The following is a 15,380-nucleotide window of genomic DNA, read 5'->3' as shown; positions in this document are numbered from 1 at the left end:
TACATATATTATAATTGCTTGTTTATATTTTGATTTTCTACCGTGCTAGCCCAAAATAATCGAAACTACGAAAAGCGAAAGTCTAGGTCATATCCACGGGAGTTATTATTTGTTGTATCCGTATTTATACAGAATCCTTATGTACTTCAGTGCCGCTTTGAAAGCCTTGACTTTAACTGTGTCCTCTATAGATAGCTGCGGAAAACCAGTTAAAAGTTCGATTAATTGCTCGGTTAAAGATGATTGAACTCAAGGAAAACTTTGGCACTAAGACATTTACATAACGCTACCCATAAATCGTCTCTAGAAGCGCTCGAGATTTTACAAAACATTATTTTGTGCAAAACCATTTGTTCTGTTATTATTTCACATTCTTGGCATTTGGACACAAAACTTCTTGAAAAATATTTACTAATAATCAGCATAGCAGTCCTACAATTTTTCAGCTGGTCTCTATACATGTTACTAAACTGCCACATTAAACAAGGTTCATATTCACAATGGATAGACTTAAATAATCGTAGGTTCACATCGTTTTCCTGTGATATTTTGTATTTGGTTACAACACGATTATTTATAGATTTATTTACAGCAGATCTCCAGCTATCATGACTCGGAAAAATTGCATCCCTCTGGAAGTGGCATAATACATGTATTAGATTATATTTGCCTAAGATTCTGTAAGTGTCTGGAATAAATCCTGTTACTGCACTTGGCTCGCTTTCGAATTTGCATAGTCTTAATAGGAATACGTTTTTTAACCTTTTTGTGTAATCAGTACGGCACAATTGTCCGGAAAATAGTAATTTTCTTTTGTCTATATGTTTCTAATGAGTAGATTCCAGCACAACTTAACGCAATCACTGTTCTTGTATATACTGGCATATTTTGCATATGTTTCACACATACACTGTGGGCTCGTTCTAGAGCCAATATATGATGATCCTGTAGGTCACTCCACAACTCGCAACCGTAGAGGGCCTTCGGGATCACAGTGCTAAGGTATAATTTTTTTTATAGCAAGCGGATGCATTGCATTGTCATTTAAGCCATAATCATTTAAGCTAAAATACGTGCGACGTAATCTTTTACAACAAAGGTCAACCGATGTGCTTATGTCGTTATATTTATCGAAAAATACTCCAGGGTGTTTGTAGCTTATGGATTCCGTTATTTCTCCGTTACAAATTGACCAATGCCTTTTACACTTTTTAAAATCGCTCTGTTTTTCATTATATACATTAACAGTGCATTTATTTTGATTATATTCATAACGATCATTTTTCGAGTTTTCGGAACAGACATCCATCATCGATTGAAGGCCTTTCGGCGTTAACGAGAGCAACATCATATCGTCCACTACTGTAGGACAAGCAAAAGAGGTGTCATGTATTTTAAGAGCACTGTCATGGCAGTCCAGTTTTTCTATTAAACTATTTATGTAGATGACATAATAAAATGAACTTAGACATTGGCCTTGCCTCGCCCCTTTTCGTATTTGGAACCATGTTGACACGATATTGTTTGTTCGGACACAGCTGTATATATCTGTAAGCATATTTCTCAGTATTTTGAGAAACTTAGGTGAGATCCCAATGTCATAAAGCTTGTAGACAAGTATTTCAAAGTTTAAGTTGTCCAAAGCTTTTTTGCATCTAAATAACAAGCATACAGTTTTGAGTTGTTTTCGCGTGTGAAATGTATGCATTCTTTAGCCATAAAAGCAGTAGACATACAGTGTAAGCCTTTTTGGAACCCACCCTGTAATCCGTGTATATGTATGTTGTTATATATGTTGATTTTGTTGATTATAATCTTTTCATATAGCTTTAGAATTGTGGAGCATAATGATATCGCTCTGTAATTGTTAGGGTCCCATTTTTGTTTATTTCCGCCTTTGAAAAGGGTCGTAATTATCCCCTTTTTCATTTCGAAAGGACAATAGCCTAATTTGGCCATGCTTGAAAACAGTTTGTTTAAGAGATGGAGTAAGATAGAGCCTCCGTACTTAATGTTTTCATAATATATACCGTCATACCCACATGCCTTATTACTTTTGCATGTTTTAAGTGCTGTTATTATGTCATTTTCTATTATAATAATATCACTGCCGTCTGACGATTTAATCGCTTCGTTGATCGTTTTAAGTTTTTCCTGAATAATTGAAAGATGATTATCATTAAACGCATTGGAGTTAGAAGGAGTATACAAGTTTTCAAAGTTCATCTTCCAACCATTGTTAATATCCTCAGGCATTTTGCATTCTATACCATCAATAACCATTTCAAAGGTTTTTTCCGTCGGTTTTTTTCTTTCGTCTGTTTATTAATTTCCAAAATGCATCATTATCAATTTCTGCAGTCTCATTTAGTTCAATTTCAACTGTTTTGTTATAATCTAACACACATTCACGGTGTGCTGCTCGAAATTTACATTATGCAGTTTTGTATTTGCAGTAACTTTCGCAGTCATGACCTCTTTTCTGTCCGTATTTTATCCATTCATTTCTAAGTATTTTCATCGAATTGTGCATATCTGTCAATCTTTCGTTCCAATAAGGCTTTATATGTTGTTTAAATGTTGGCGTTGGTATTATTGTGGAATTGGTCAGTCTGAATAATATTAACAATACTATCGTACAAAACATCTACTTCACGCGTATTTGAAACATCCAAATTTAAAAGGCTTTTTAAAGACATGTTATTTTCCATATAACGAGTATACCGATCAACATGGCGTTTTTAATACCCTTCCAGTTTATGAACCTGCATGCATTTTTACCTGTATCGTTAACATTCCCTGGGGAACAATATCGTATTGTGCAAATTATAGGTCTATGGGACGAGACGTTTAAAGCACTGTCATCAACAATTGTACATGAAAATACATTGGGGATACAGTCTTTTGCAATGAAAATGTAATCTAACAATGTTTCACGTTTTGACGTATACGATACATTTGAATATTCTGCACCTAGACATAATGGCAATGAGTTAACGGGCACTAAGTCATAGTTTACTAATAATTCAGAAAACATCTTTCCTCGCGCGTCAAGCATGAATTTCGGGTCATAGTTTCTACTTGGTAGTTGAGTATTTATGTCACCCATTAATATAACATTTCCCTTTAACGAATACGTACTTATAATCTTTTCTGTATCTTCTATGCATGCTTTATATTTATATATGCTATGGTTAGTACATGGTAAATACGTTTGAAGAACAAACAAGTGATTTTCCGGGCTAATAACAAATTCAGATACCTATAACATAGGAATTTTCGAGATTTAGCACTGATACATACTCGTCTAAGTTTTTATGCCATAATATGCAAAGGCCACATTTACCAACGTTTACTCGGGTTATCTAAATCAGGGTCACTTATGGCAATGTTAGTATAATTGCTATTTATCATGTTCATAAAATACAAATTTTGCCTGTAAAGCCAATGCTCACTTATTCCACAAAATGTCTACATTGTGCTCAGTTAAAAAGTCACTTAGATAACTTGCACTTGACATTATTCCTGTCGCATTCCAGGTTGCAAGTGTTAAAAAGCTATTATTTGCACTGCATATAAACCATAAGAAATAATGTGAAATGTGTTAATGTAGCCATCATGATATGTTTTAACTATCCTTAATTACATGAATGAGTATTCTTATTTGTTGTTTATCAGGATCACTCAATGTCAAGTGGTTGGTACCTGTTATGTATAAAGTCATTTATGTCGCCACTTTCTAACTGTTCTAGTGGCTCATTGTTGTTTCCGGTGTAGCAGTCTTCGTTCCACTTCTGGTTTCGGATGGCTGGCCTCCATGGCCGGCACACGATTCATCGGGGGAAGAAGAAGTCTTCCAGGATGTCCATGGTTTATAGGTCCATGCCTCTGAGTACTACACTGTTTTGGTGACCATGTTCGAGAGAGAACAAACTACTTTAGTGACCTATGTGGTTTACCGAAATATCGTCTTCAGCCACCTGATAAATTTCATACCTTACTGAGCTAGTTTAAGTTAGTACACCCCGCCGGAAGGCGATGTAGATGTAGAACTTGTAGGTGTGAGTGAGCGTGAGAGGTTGGGCGTGCGTGTTTGTAAGGGTTTGTAAGGGTTTGTAAGTGACTCCAACTGAGGACAAGGCCCAATAATAACAGCAACAAGCGAGGACATTTGCGAAAACAGGGGACGGCCTGTTGTCAAAACTCTTGAAGCTCCAAAACATCTTTATTATACATGAAATGTTTTTTTTATATTTAAACCAATGCCTCAATTGTAATTTATTAAAATGGGCGTGTAGCAAATGTAGGCCCTATTGACTTCTTTCTGACATCAGGTTTTTAACTGATGACGCTAACAAATAATAAAATGGAGCTATGTGCATGACCGCAAATACAGTTTAATATTGGATTGCCAACGAAAGCGCTCTACTGTATTACAGAGGGAAAAAGAGGCGAATGATTAGATAATTGAAGGATCATATATAACGCCAAAATAACTAAAATAATACGGTAATTATTTTGCAGTTCGACTTTATCTAAATAACAGTAAAACTGCCATGGTTCGAACAGGCGGTCGTTCGAGGGCTGGCGATCGGTCGAGGCATAGTATATATTTGGACTTTAAGCAAATTTGTTGTGTGTATTGTATTTATTTTTTGACTACTTGGCTTGTCGCTGTAGTTTTCAGTGTGTAATTGGTTGTTGTTTGAAGACTTAACGAACCCTTACATTAAAAAGTAAAGTATAAGCAAAGCTAGAAGCATGAATATTACAAAACATTTCTCTTAACAGCGTATACATAATATTATTATTTTCTTTCCAATTTGTAGAAAACACAGAACAGTTCATGCCGGTATATATTCTAAGGATGTATTCTTGAACAGAAGGATTATGACAGATATCCATTTCGCTTTCGCTTCTTGAACAGGAGCGTAGCTTGACGAAGCTATACGTGTAGGCCACTTTCTGAGGAGGGGGCGAGGTCACGAGGGCATGCATCCCCGGGATTTCGTTTTAGCTAGGTGGTCTTGGGTGCGTCTTAGCGTATATTTTTTTGTTGTAAAAACATTAATGAGAGTAACGATATCAATATGTTTTACCTTAAATAAATGTTTTATGTAATGAACAGCGTCAAAGCGCAGACTTTTCGACAAATTATATACGTAACATTAATGTCGTATGAATGTGTATTTTAGTGAAAAGGAAAATGATATATTTGAAATACCTGGTTTCCGATATATTAATTAAGTTTTTTATTGCAGATTTGGCAATTTTTTTTCTGAAAATTGTGTAGGCCGCGGCCTACACGGCCTATAGGAAGCTACGCCCCTGTAATGAATATATAAAAAAGAACTGAATATGTTATTCCTGTTAAAAGTTAAGACTTGCGAAGTGTTTTTTTGACGCGCGATTGTTAAATAAAACCACATGCTGACACAATAATTAAAAACCATATTGGAGAGATAGCAAGGCAGATGCACAAACAAAAAAGCGGTACAGTTTTACATGTATTTGATTAATAATAATTTCTTTGTGTGGAAACTTTGATGTTGTCGTTTGTATGTTTTGATCATTTATCGTGTTATGATTTGTTTGAGATCTGAATTTATATATGTTTGTGAGGTGCAAAAACACAACTACAAATAATCATCACTAGCGGCTCCATGTGGGCGCACCTGTCGCCCTCCCCTCCCTTAAATCGTCCCAGTTTACTTTATTTCAATACGGGAGAAAACAAAGTTATAAAGAATGCCCAAAATGCACCTTTTCGGACTAGAAACTGTTAAAAAATTATTGTGGGAGTACCTCTCCTCAGAACGGATCCCATTGGTTAAATACGTCTTACTTATCCAATCAATCGCAATACTGATACAACCATTGACGTCATAACAACTGCATTATACTATACGAATATTATGACATCACTTTACAATAAATTAAGAGGTGGCGGATTAGTGGTCTAGTGGTAACACGATTGACTGTCAATCGAGGGTCGTAGGTTTGATTCCCCACCGCACCACTAAGAAATGCTAATCGTCTTTCGGTAGAGACGTTAAATAGGGGTCCCGTGTGGCAGTTCTTCCAGGGTAGCTCTTACCAGGTTTACCTTCTGTCTGTGCACTATGCTCCAAAAAACCTAAAATGACTAACAGTCTCATCGGAGCACTCACCGAATGGGCAAGACCCGAGTGCGAGTATATATAAGCTTACATACACACACATAGACTAGGAGAATGTCAAATGACAAATGTACTTCTAAATGCATTCGATTTACCTTACATGCACGGAAAAAGCTAAAATATTTCCGAAAAACCAACAACATTAAAGTAAGCCTCAGTCAATATCTTGATTGTGATGTATTTGAAATGATTCGCAGTAAAGGAAGCCTACATATTGAAGACGTTTCTAGTTCTTGTCAAAGATCAATGGAAACGGGATGAACCGTAGTGAGAACATCATACATGTTGTATACATGATGTTTGGGACCAAATTAAAGACATTCTGGACTTATGAATAAATGACTGTGGTCATTATTGGACGGTGCTCCCGAGAGTGTGCCTGGACGGCATTTTTAAATGACGACGTTTGGCACCAAATCGAAGACATTCTAGACTTATGAAAAGATGAAATATGTTCTTTGTGTTTAATATTCATGATGGTTCTTGGAGAATAGTTATAACTGCGTTCCAGTTTATATGTTTATTGTGTTTTGTCATTTCCGTAACAAAAAATGTCAAATACAGTTATGTTTTAAAAATTTATCCACGTATTGCATATAATACACTAAAAGGTATATATTTTTGATTTGTTAGATAAATGAAATAGTTTTTGGTGATTTTACATTGAAAATTTATGTGTTTATCAACTCCGTAATATGCCTATCATTCCCATAACGCATTATCAGTTCCGTAACATGACGTTTTATGAGTGTTGTTAGTATCATTTAGGAATATTATTCACACCTTATATGTCATTTTGCTACTTTCAAATTAGTTTTAACAATTGGTTCTGATTTGGACCATTTCATCGCACTTGTTTTTAATTAAAGACACTTTTTGTAAACGTTTTTTAAAAAAAATGACCATTCTTCGAAAATATTGCAAATTTTAGTGATTTAAAAATATTAAGGATATATTTTATATCATAAAATTGAATTCAGTAGAAAAGATTTTTCCTAAAATCTATTGTTTGCAATCAACTGTAACAATAGTATTGGTGTAATTTAGATTCTAAATTAAATTACGGAAATGATATTTTTATCTTGTTGTCCAATAAAAAGTTATGAAATTTTATCTGGAAGTTGCCATTTTCTCGTTGTTGAATATACTGTCTGCACGGGGCATGTTAGTAAAAACTTAAAACTGTGGATTTGGGTACATCTTCTATTATACATAACGTATTCCTACTTGCCTAGATGTTTTTAAAAAATAATAGAATGACCCAGGTGTTTCCAATGCATTATCGAGAAAACTATTTTTTGGTCCAAAACATGAACGAGTCACTTTAAAGTTCACTCTTACTCCCGAATAAGATTTACCAAAATCAATACATTTGTTTTAGTTTACAAAAAAAGGATGAATAAATGTCGAAAACAATGGTTCTCATGAAGGAAACCGAGTTTAATTTTAAGAAAGGTTTAGAAAACACAGTATTTCTTCCATATGAGACTTAAGTAGATCACAGTATAAAATATTTTAGCATTCACCAAGCATTTAATATTTGTGCGTTTTCAGCTATCAAATACTCGCCTACTTTCTTGTTATCAGTAATTATTTTTTTCCTAAATGCATTATTTAGTAAGTAGTTAAAGGTTATAAATCAAAATTGATGTTTGTTATACATGTTTTTGTCTTGTTTTGAATAAGAGTGTCACTTTAATATGAATAATTAAAAAAAATCCTCTTAAAAGAACGTTGTTTGTATGGCACTCCTTTATTTTACGAGTTGCTATCGCTACCTTCTCGTTATACTCAGCAGATGCATGCAATTTTGAGAAACACGATAACATAACAATGTAATACAGAGCAATCAGTAATAACCGATGGTATTTTAGTTCCTACATAAGAGACGGAAGGATTTTAATTGCAGGAGTATTTAAAATATTTGTTTCCAGTTTAATTGCTATGAAAAAAAAATACTATACATCAGAAATAATCGTGGAGAAAAGATGGCTAAAGTAATGTCAGACTTAAAACATTTGTAGGTTCAAACTCTTCCACGCCCAAACTTAGTCTGGTTGGGCGGGTCAACTACAGATTTAAACATAAATATCACAGATCCATATTTATACTATATATATGATATCCCCACGCTTTATTTAATGTATTGTATCATTGACTTATAATTGTGAAACCTATTACTTATATATTGATGATAATTGTTTATTCCAGTGTAAGATCGGAAAATATTTCACAGAGTGAGCACCAACAGCTATTTCTGGTTTTGAATTTGTTCACTCTTACTCCCGAATAAGATTTACCAAAATCAATACATTTGTTTTAGTTTACAAAAAAGGATGAATAAATGTCGAAAACAATGGATGATTACATAATTCTCAGATACCACAAAAATCACTAACATTCAGAAAAGAGCGATTAAGCTAATAATGAAGTCGGGAACTAGCCACTGTGGAAACATGTTCAAACAGTCTGGGTTGCTATCTTTTGAAGACAGGTGCTATTATCATCTCTCATTACTTGTTTTCAAAAGCATGAATTGTTTGACTCCTTCGTACTTCACAGAATTGTTAACATTTGCCAAAAATGAGCACTATAACTTGCGTTCTTCAGAAAACAAGGATCTTTTTGTTGTAAAACCTCGAACAAACTATATCAAAAATACATTTGCCTATAAAGCAATGAAAATTGGAATAATCTTCCTACATACATAAAATGTCAAGATAAGCTACCAGCCTTTAAACATGCATTAAAAGGCTACTTATTGGCAAAATAATTTTATCACATGAACAAAAAATCTTGACACTTTATTTAAATCACATTATAATAAATAGTTCATTGTTTACATGAATTGTGTTAATGTACGTATATGACATTCTTGCAACAACTTGTAATGGATACTACTAAATATGTAAATATATTGATTGAATGTGGTTTTACTGAATATATCTACATTATTTACAGTATGAAATTATTGCAATTTATAATCATCATATTAAACTGAGTTGTGTTTGTCGAAGAAATGTATGATAGTGATAGTGTGAATGTATGTTTTGTATGTTGCTTAATATGTATAGTACATGTGTTTTTGTAATACTTTTTGTGTGAAGGCCATGCTGGAAATAAGTAGTATGTCTGTAATGATTGTACACTTAGTATGTAACCTTCGTTAAATAAAGTTGTTATTATTATTATTATTATTATTATTATTATTTACTTTTGGTGCTCACAGGGTGAAATACTTCGCGATCGTACACTTATTGCGGAAATGACGTCATTACAATTGTGTCCAAGCCCTGTGCGCGCTGATGTTTGATCTGGACCGTGAGAATGGACTAAAATTTCAAGACAGTAGAAAATATCAAATTGATATTTGTACTGTTTGAAACAGAGAAATATCTTTTTTATTACACTGAATAATATCTATAAACCACCGGAATGCCTATAATTAAACTTTATTTTAATGTCCGTCTACTATGAAAAATTACATATATGTTCCACTGCTTGTGTACGCATGGGCACTGTGTGTATTTGAAATGAACGCTAATCTCTATATAAACTGCATACTCCTCTGAATGTTGTCCGGGCACTACCCACTAGTACACGTACACACAAAACCGTCAGAAATATATGTTTACATTGTCACCAAAGAAAAACATGGCTTCTTAATTACACTAGCTATACCAGCTTAAGTTGTTATGTTTCAATGTGTTTACATAATGTCTAAATTGAAAGACTTGCGGATACTATTCTTAGGTAAGTTGTTTCAAAGTATGTATAAAGAATTCTTAAAACTATGTCATATAGTTAATGAGTTGTAAATATGTATTTTCTGCTAATGGTCGGACACTCTTTGAGATAATGTCATTTTTACGTTAAAATCGTGTCTAAAAGACTTAATAATAACAAAGTATATTATCCTATTTTGAAATACAACTTTCATTTTCAGCCAATGAGATTGCAGAGATTGCAGATAGGCAAGCATTAAATAATAGACTTATTCATTAAGAATTTCAATTTTCGCGCGTGTTTAAAGGTCCGCCCACTGCCACTCATTCAATACATTCTCTCTGCGTCAGATTTTGCGTCGACAATGTATCAGCCAATGAGGTTGTATTCTAACTCAGTTAGATGACATAAAGTGAATTATTAATGATTGAGAAGTGCTCGTTTGCTACGCTCACTCCGCCCATTCTTAATCATTAAGAATTCACTTCATGTCATCTTATTTTTACTGATATACATAAACTTAATGACGTTTCATTATTACATTTTTTTCGACACACACGTTTAAAACCACACCATTAATAACTTTGGAATTCCATATCCAATTTCCTTTTTTAGCCTTTTGCACAATTATAAATCAATTTAGAATACAACCTACATTTTAAGCTAATGAAATTGCAGATTGGCAATCATTAAGTACTAGACTTATTCATTTTTTCAACTTTCGCGGGTGCTTTAAAGTCCGTCAACTGTACCTCATCCGACATTCGGAACTCCTCGGCCATTTTTCTCGAAACTTGACAACCTCGGATGTATATGGACGGTTTACACACAGAAATCGGTATGTTAAAGTCCGCTGCAAGTAGATACATATTAATAATTAGTAATAATTTAATTTAGCAATTAAACTTAATGACTTAAAACTCTTGGGAATCTTAATTAAATTTGCAATAATACACTTCACTGGTAATCAATTTAAACTTAAATCAATAAATACAAAAATACAAGCTAAAACACTACATTTAATTAATGATATAATTCAAAATTTTACGAACTACTTCAGAATCTACTGATGTACCGGCATACATCCGAGGTTGTTTTCGATAAAAATGGCCGAGGAGCTCCGAATCCTCATCCTATACACACTCCTGTGTCAGATTTTGAATTGGATATGTATCAGCAAATATTGGTGTATTCTAAGTGAGTTAGATGTCCTGAAGTAAATTCTTCGTCATGTAATATTAATATTACATAATACATGAAATAGGAAACTACAAGTTATGTTTTCAAAATTAGATATTGTTATTTTAAATGATGCTCTCACACAATGAGCGGTCTTTCTGGTGGACAATATCAATTCTTAATCGGAATCGTTTAACACTTCTTTTGTTAAAGCTATGGTATTTGCCTTCGCAATGCGCGGAAGGTTAAAGCATCCCGTTTTCTTCTAAAGGAGTAACCGAATTTGCTGAAATAATATATAGGAATAGCCTTTATGGTAAAATAAAGAAAAATACGCACTCAAATAATAAAAATTCTTGAACAGAAAATAAGTTTGTTTACACTGAAACTCAATTATTCAAGATCGTCAATGTATGTTAATACTCCAGAGGAAGAATCGTTAAAAGGTATTTCAAGAAATCAGTATAAATACTCTTAAGTTTGTACCCTTGTATTATGCCGATGATATTATATTACCATACATATAAATGATAATACACGGTAAAAGGCATTTACACAATTTTGAATAAATGTGCATGTATATACAGATTATTCATTACACGTGTTAATCACCTCACACGTTGCAAACCATAACTTATTTTACTTATTCCTCACACTCAAAACGATCCAATATCTTTATAACAACGTACATTTTTAAATCATATAAAACTAATGGGCTGTAAGCTAAAAGAAAAATACAATTCTTCTTTCTTCTCTTTTTCAGAAAGGTTTTACTTGCATTAACAAATCTTCGAGACGGCTGTCGGAAAACCAATAGACGAGGATTTCATACAGTTCTTCTAAACTAGTTTCAAACTGTCGTGACTTTTCACTGAAGGAAGAAGTAAAAGTCAAAAGTACTCGTAAGATATTTACTTATTCTTGTTGGCATGTCAACGGATTATATCTATAAAAGATACACATACAGTAACGGATATTGTGGTGAAAAAAACCCCCAACCTAAACAACAACAATAATACGAACACGTAACAATGAATGGAAGTACATCAGGACAAGTTGAAGTCATGAGTTGGAGACTGTACTGTCTTGGAGCACTTGTGTTAGTGACTGTTTTGGCTGTGGTCGTGATCAATGCGTTGATCCTTGTTGGATTTTACAGACTTCGGAATTGCACATTTGTACAAAACTCACAGGCTTTTATCTGTTTAATTGCGTCTGACCTTGTGAAAGCTTTGATTTATATTCCATTATTGGTGTCCTGGTATGTTGCTCAACAATCGTATACACACGCAACGTGTGTGTTCATAATATTTTCATTCACGTTTGCTAGCTATACCAGCTTGTTGCACATGACGGCATTCTGCATCTGGCGCCTTATTGCTGCGAAACATATTTTAGCCGGAAGAACGCATTTCAAATCTTCTGTGTATATCTTTGCTACATTAGCCCTAACGATCTTAGCAGTAGTTTCAAATCTTATTCCACATTTATTTTTCGAAAATACTGACATGATAAGCATTGATTGCAGGAGGGGTTTGTTTAACAATACACAAGGAGGGTATCTATACTTTGCCGTGTTGTTTGATACTCCGATCATTATAATGAACATAACGGTTATACTATTAACTGTTTGGTATAAAATGTTAAAAGCAAAGGTTGGTTGTTGTCCAGAAGAAGTTTTGCCAGGGACTTCCCAGGGTAATTATATGTCGAAAACTAGCAATTCAGTTACAGCAATAACTGACATAAATATTTTGACAATGAAGGAGTTTAACCGAGTAACAAAAAGCGATATCAGACAATTTCCACCTTGTACTCCAATAATGGAGGAACCGATTCCAAGTTTAGCAGAAATTACAGAATTAGACAAGAAACAAAAAACATGTAGTAGTGAGAATGAAAAGACTACGGGAAACCTTTTTCAGCCAAACGAGAAAACTTTCTCATTCTCAGCCTGGCAAAAACAACATACACGCGTGTGTCCAATGTTACAGTCAGAGGCTGGGGACAGCAGCGCATCCATAACGCGGATCGTGTCAAGGCGGCCAAGAAATAGTAGCAGTGCCACTACTGTAAATATATTGCCAAACAGCATGTGTAAGCATATTTCCAACCATGTCTCGACTGGTCTGCATACCACCCTTTTGCACGGGATAAGGCAAGGTATGTATACTAATTAGTTTGTTTTTTAATTAATCCGTACTACTGATATGGAATGCATTGACATGACGAATATTTATATAAAACACATAAGCGCAAGAAAATGCAGCTGTAATCTTATCTGTGTTATAGTCAAACACATTATTGTTTTGAAACAATGAGTTATTTATGTACCAGATTAGTCCATGAAGGTAGAAAGTGCGAGGCTCAAATTCAATACCGTCGAAAAACTAGCGCGGCGCTCTACCGTCTATGTTTACATGGAATCCAATTCTTACCGTCGTACACTACCCCCAACAACATACCCCTATAACCTTTTAGGCCATTTAATGCACATTATTTATTAAAATGTATAAAAATAAAATCAGAATGTCTTTGTTCGTTTGTTAAAAGATTGGGAAAAAAAAATTGTCTATTGAAATCAAACTACTTTTAAGACTTTCTTGTAGCTAAAGAAAATATCTCTGTGCTTTATCGAATACTAACTGCTAATTTGTTAACTGTAATAGGCATTAAGGTTAGTTATGTATTTGCACTTTGATTTCGTTTCGACCTATTGTGAGCTTATGTTATCAATTTCCAATAGTCGCATATATTTATTTCATATGTTTGTACCGCTGCAGAACCTATTCCATCGAGCTTTCCTTGCTAACCCTTCAGGAAAAAAAGGTTTTCGGCAGTAGAAAAAAAATCACATTTTTTTCTTATTATAAATGTAAGATATCTTATATGACTGAATTGAAGGCATTGCTATCAAAATCGGCTGATTCCAAGACGAAAGCTAAACAAAATGTCAAAACTGTCAATCTGACAGAGTGCACCTTTAAATAATGAACTTATGTTTTATTTTTTACTTAAACAGCCTTGATTACAATCGGAATCCTTGTCGGCGTCTACGACATCTCCATACTTCCCCTGTTGGTGGTTCTGAATTTCGGGGCCATGGACATTGATGTTGCGATGCCCCGTGTTCTCGTAAGCCTGTGTTTCCTTACGTCACTGATCAACCCCGTGGTGTATCTCGTTCGTATGAAGAAAATGAGGAAAGAGATCAAGGTTTTACTGAATTGCGGACGGAATTAGGACACTCATTTACAACAAAAAATTGCATATTGTTCGTATGAAGAAAATGAGGAAAGAGATGAAGGTTTTACTGAATTGCGGACAGAATTTGGACACTCATTCACAGCAACAAATTGTATTTTGTTCGTATGAAGAAAATGAAAAAAAGAGATCATGGTTTTACTGAAGTGCGGACTGAATTAGAAAACTCATTCACAACAACAAATTGTCTCTTGTTTGTATGAAGAAAATGAGGAAAGAGATCATAGTTTTACTGCAATGCGGACGGAATTAGGACCCTCATTCACTATAACACATTGTTTCATATTCGTATGAAAAAAATGAGTAAAGAGATCAAGGTTTTACTAAATTGCGGACGGAATAAGGACCCTCATTCACAATAACAAATTGTATCTTGTTCGTTTGAAGAAAATGAAGAAAGAGATGAAGGTTTTACTAAATTGCGGACGGAATAAGGACCCTCATTCACAATAACAAATTGTATTTTGTTCGTATGAAGAAAATGATGAAAGAGATCGTTGTTTTACTGAAGTGCGGACGGAATTTGGACACCCATTCACAACAACAAATTGTATTTTGTTCGTATAAAGAAAAAAAAAGATCATGGTTTTACTGAAGTGCGGACCGAATAAGAAAACTCATTTACAACAACAAATTGTTTCTTGCTTGTATGAAGAAAATGAGGAAAGAGATTATAGTTTTACTGCAGTGCGGACGGAATTAGGACCCTCATTCACTATAACACATTGTTTCTTGTTCGTATGAAGAAAATGAGTAAAGAGATCAAGGTTTTACTGAATTGCGGACTGAATAAGGACCCTCATTCACAATAACAAATTGTATCCTGTTCGTATGAAGGACATGATGAAAGAGATCATTGTTTTACTGAAATGCGGACGAAATTAGGACACTCATTCACAGCAACAAGTTGTATCTTGTTCGTATGAGGAAAGAGATCATAGTTTTACTGCAATGCGGACGAAATAAGGACCCTAATTCACTATAACACATTGTTTCTTGTTCGTATGAAGAAAATGAGTAAAGAGATGAAGG

Source organism: Mya arenaria, chromosome 7 (genome assembly GCF_026914265.1).
Source record: "Mya arenaria isolate MELC-2E11 chromosome 7, ASM2691426v1".
In the NCBI taxonomy this organism is placed as follows: Eukaryota; Metazoa; Mollusca; class Bivalvia; order Myida; family Myidae; genus Mya; species Mya arenaria.
This window is presented reverse-complemented; position numbering follows the sequence as displayed.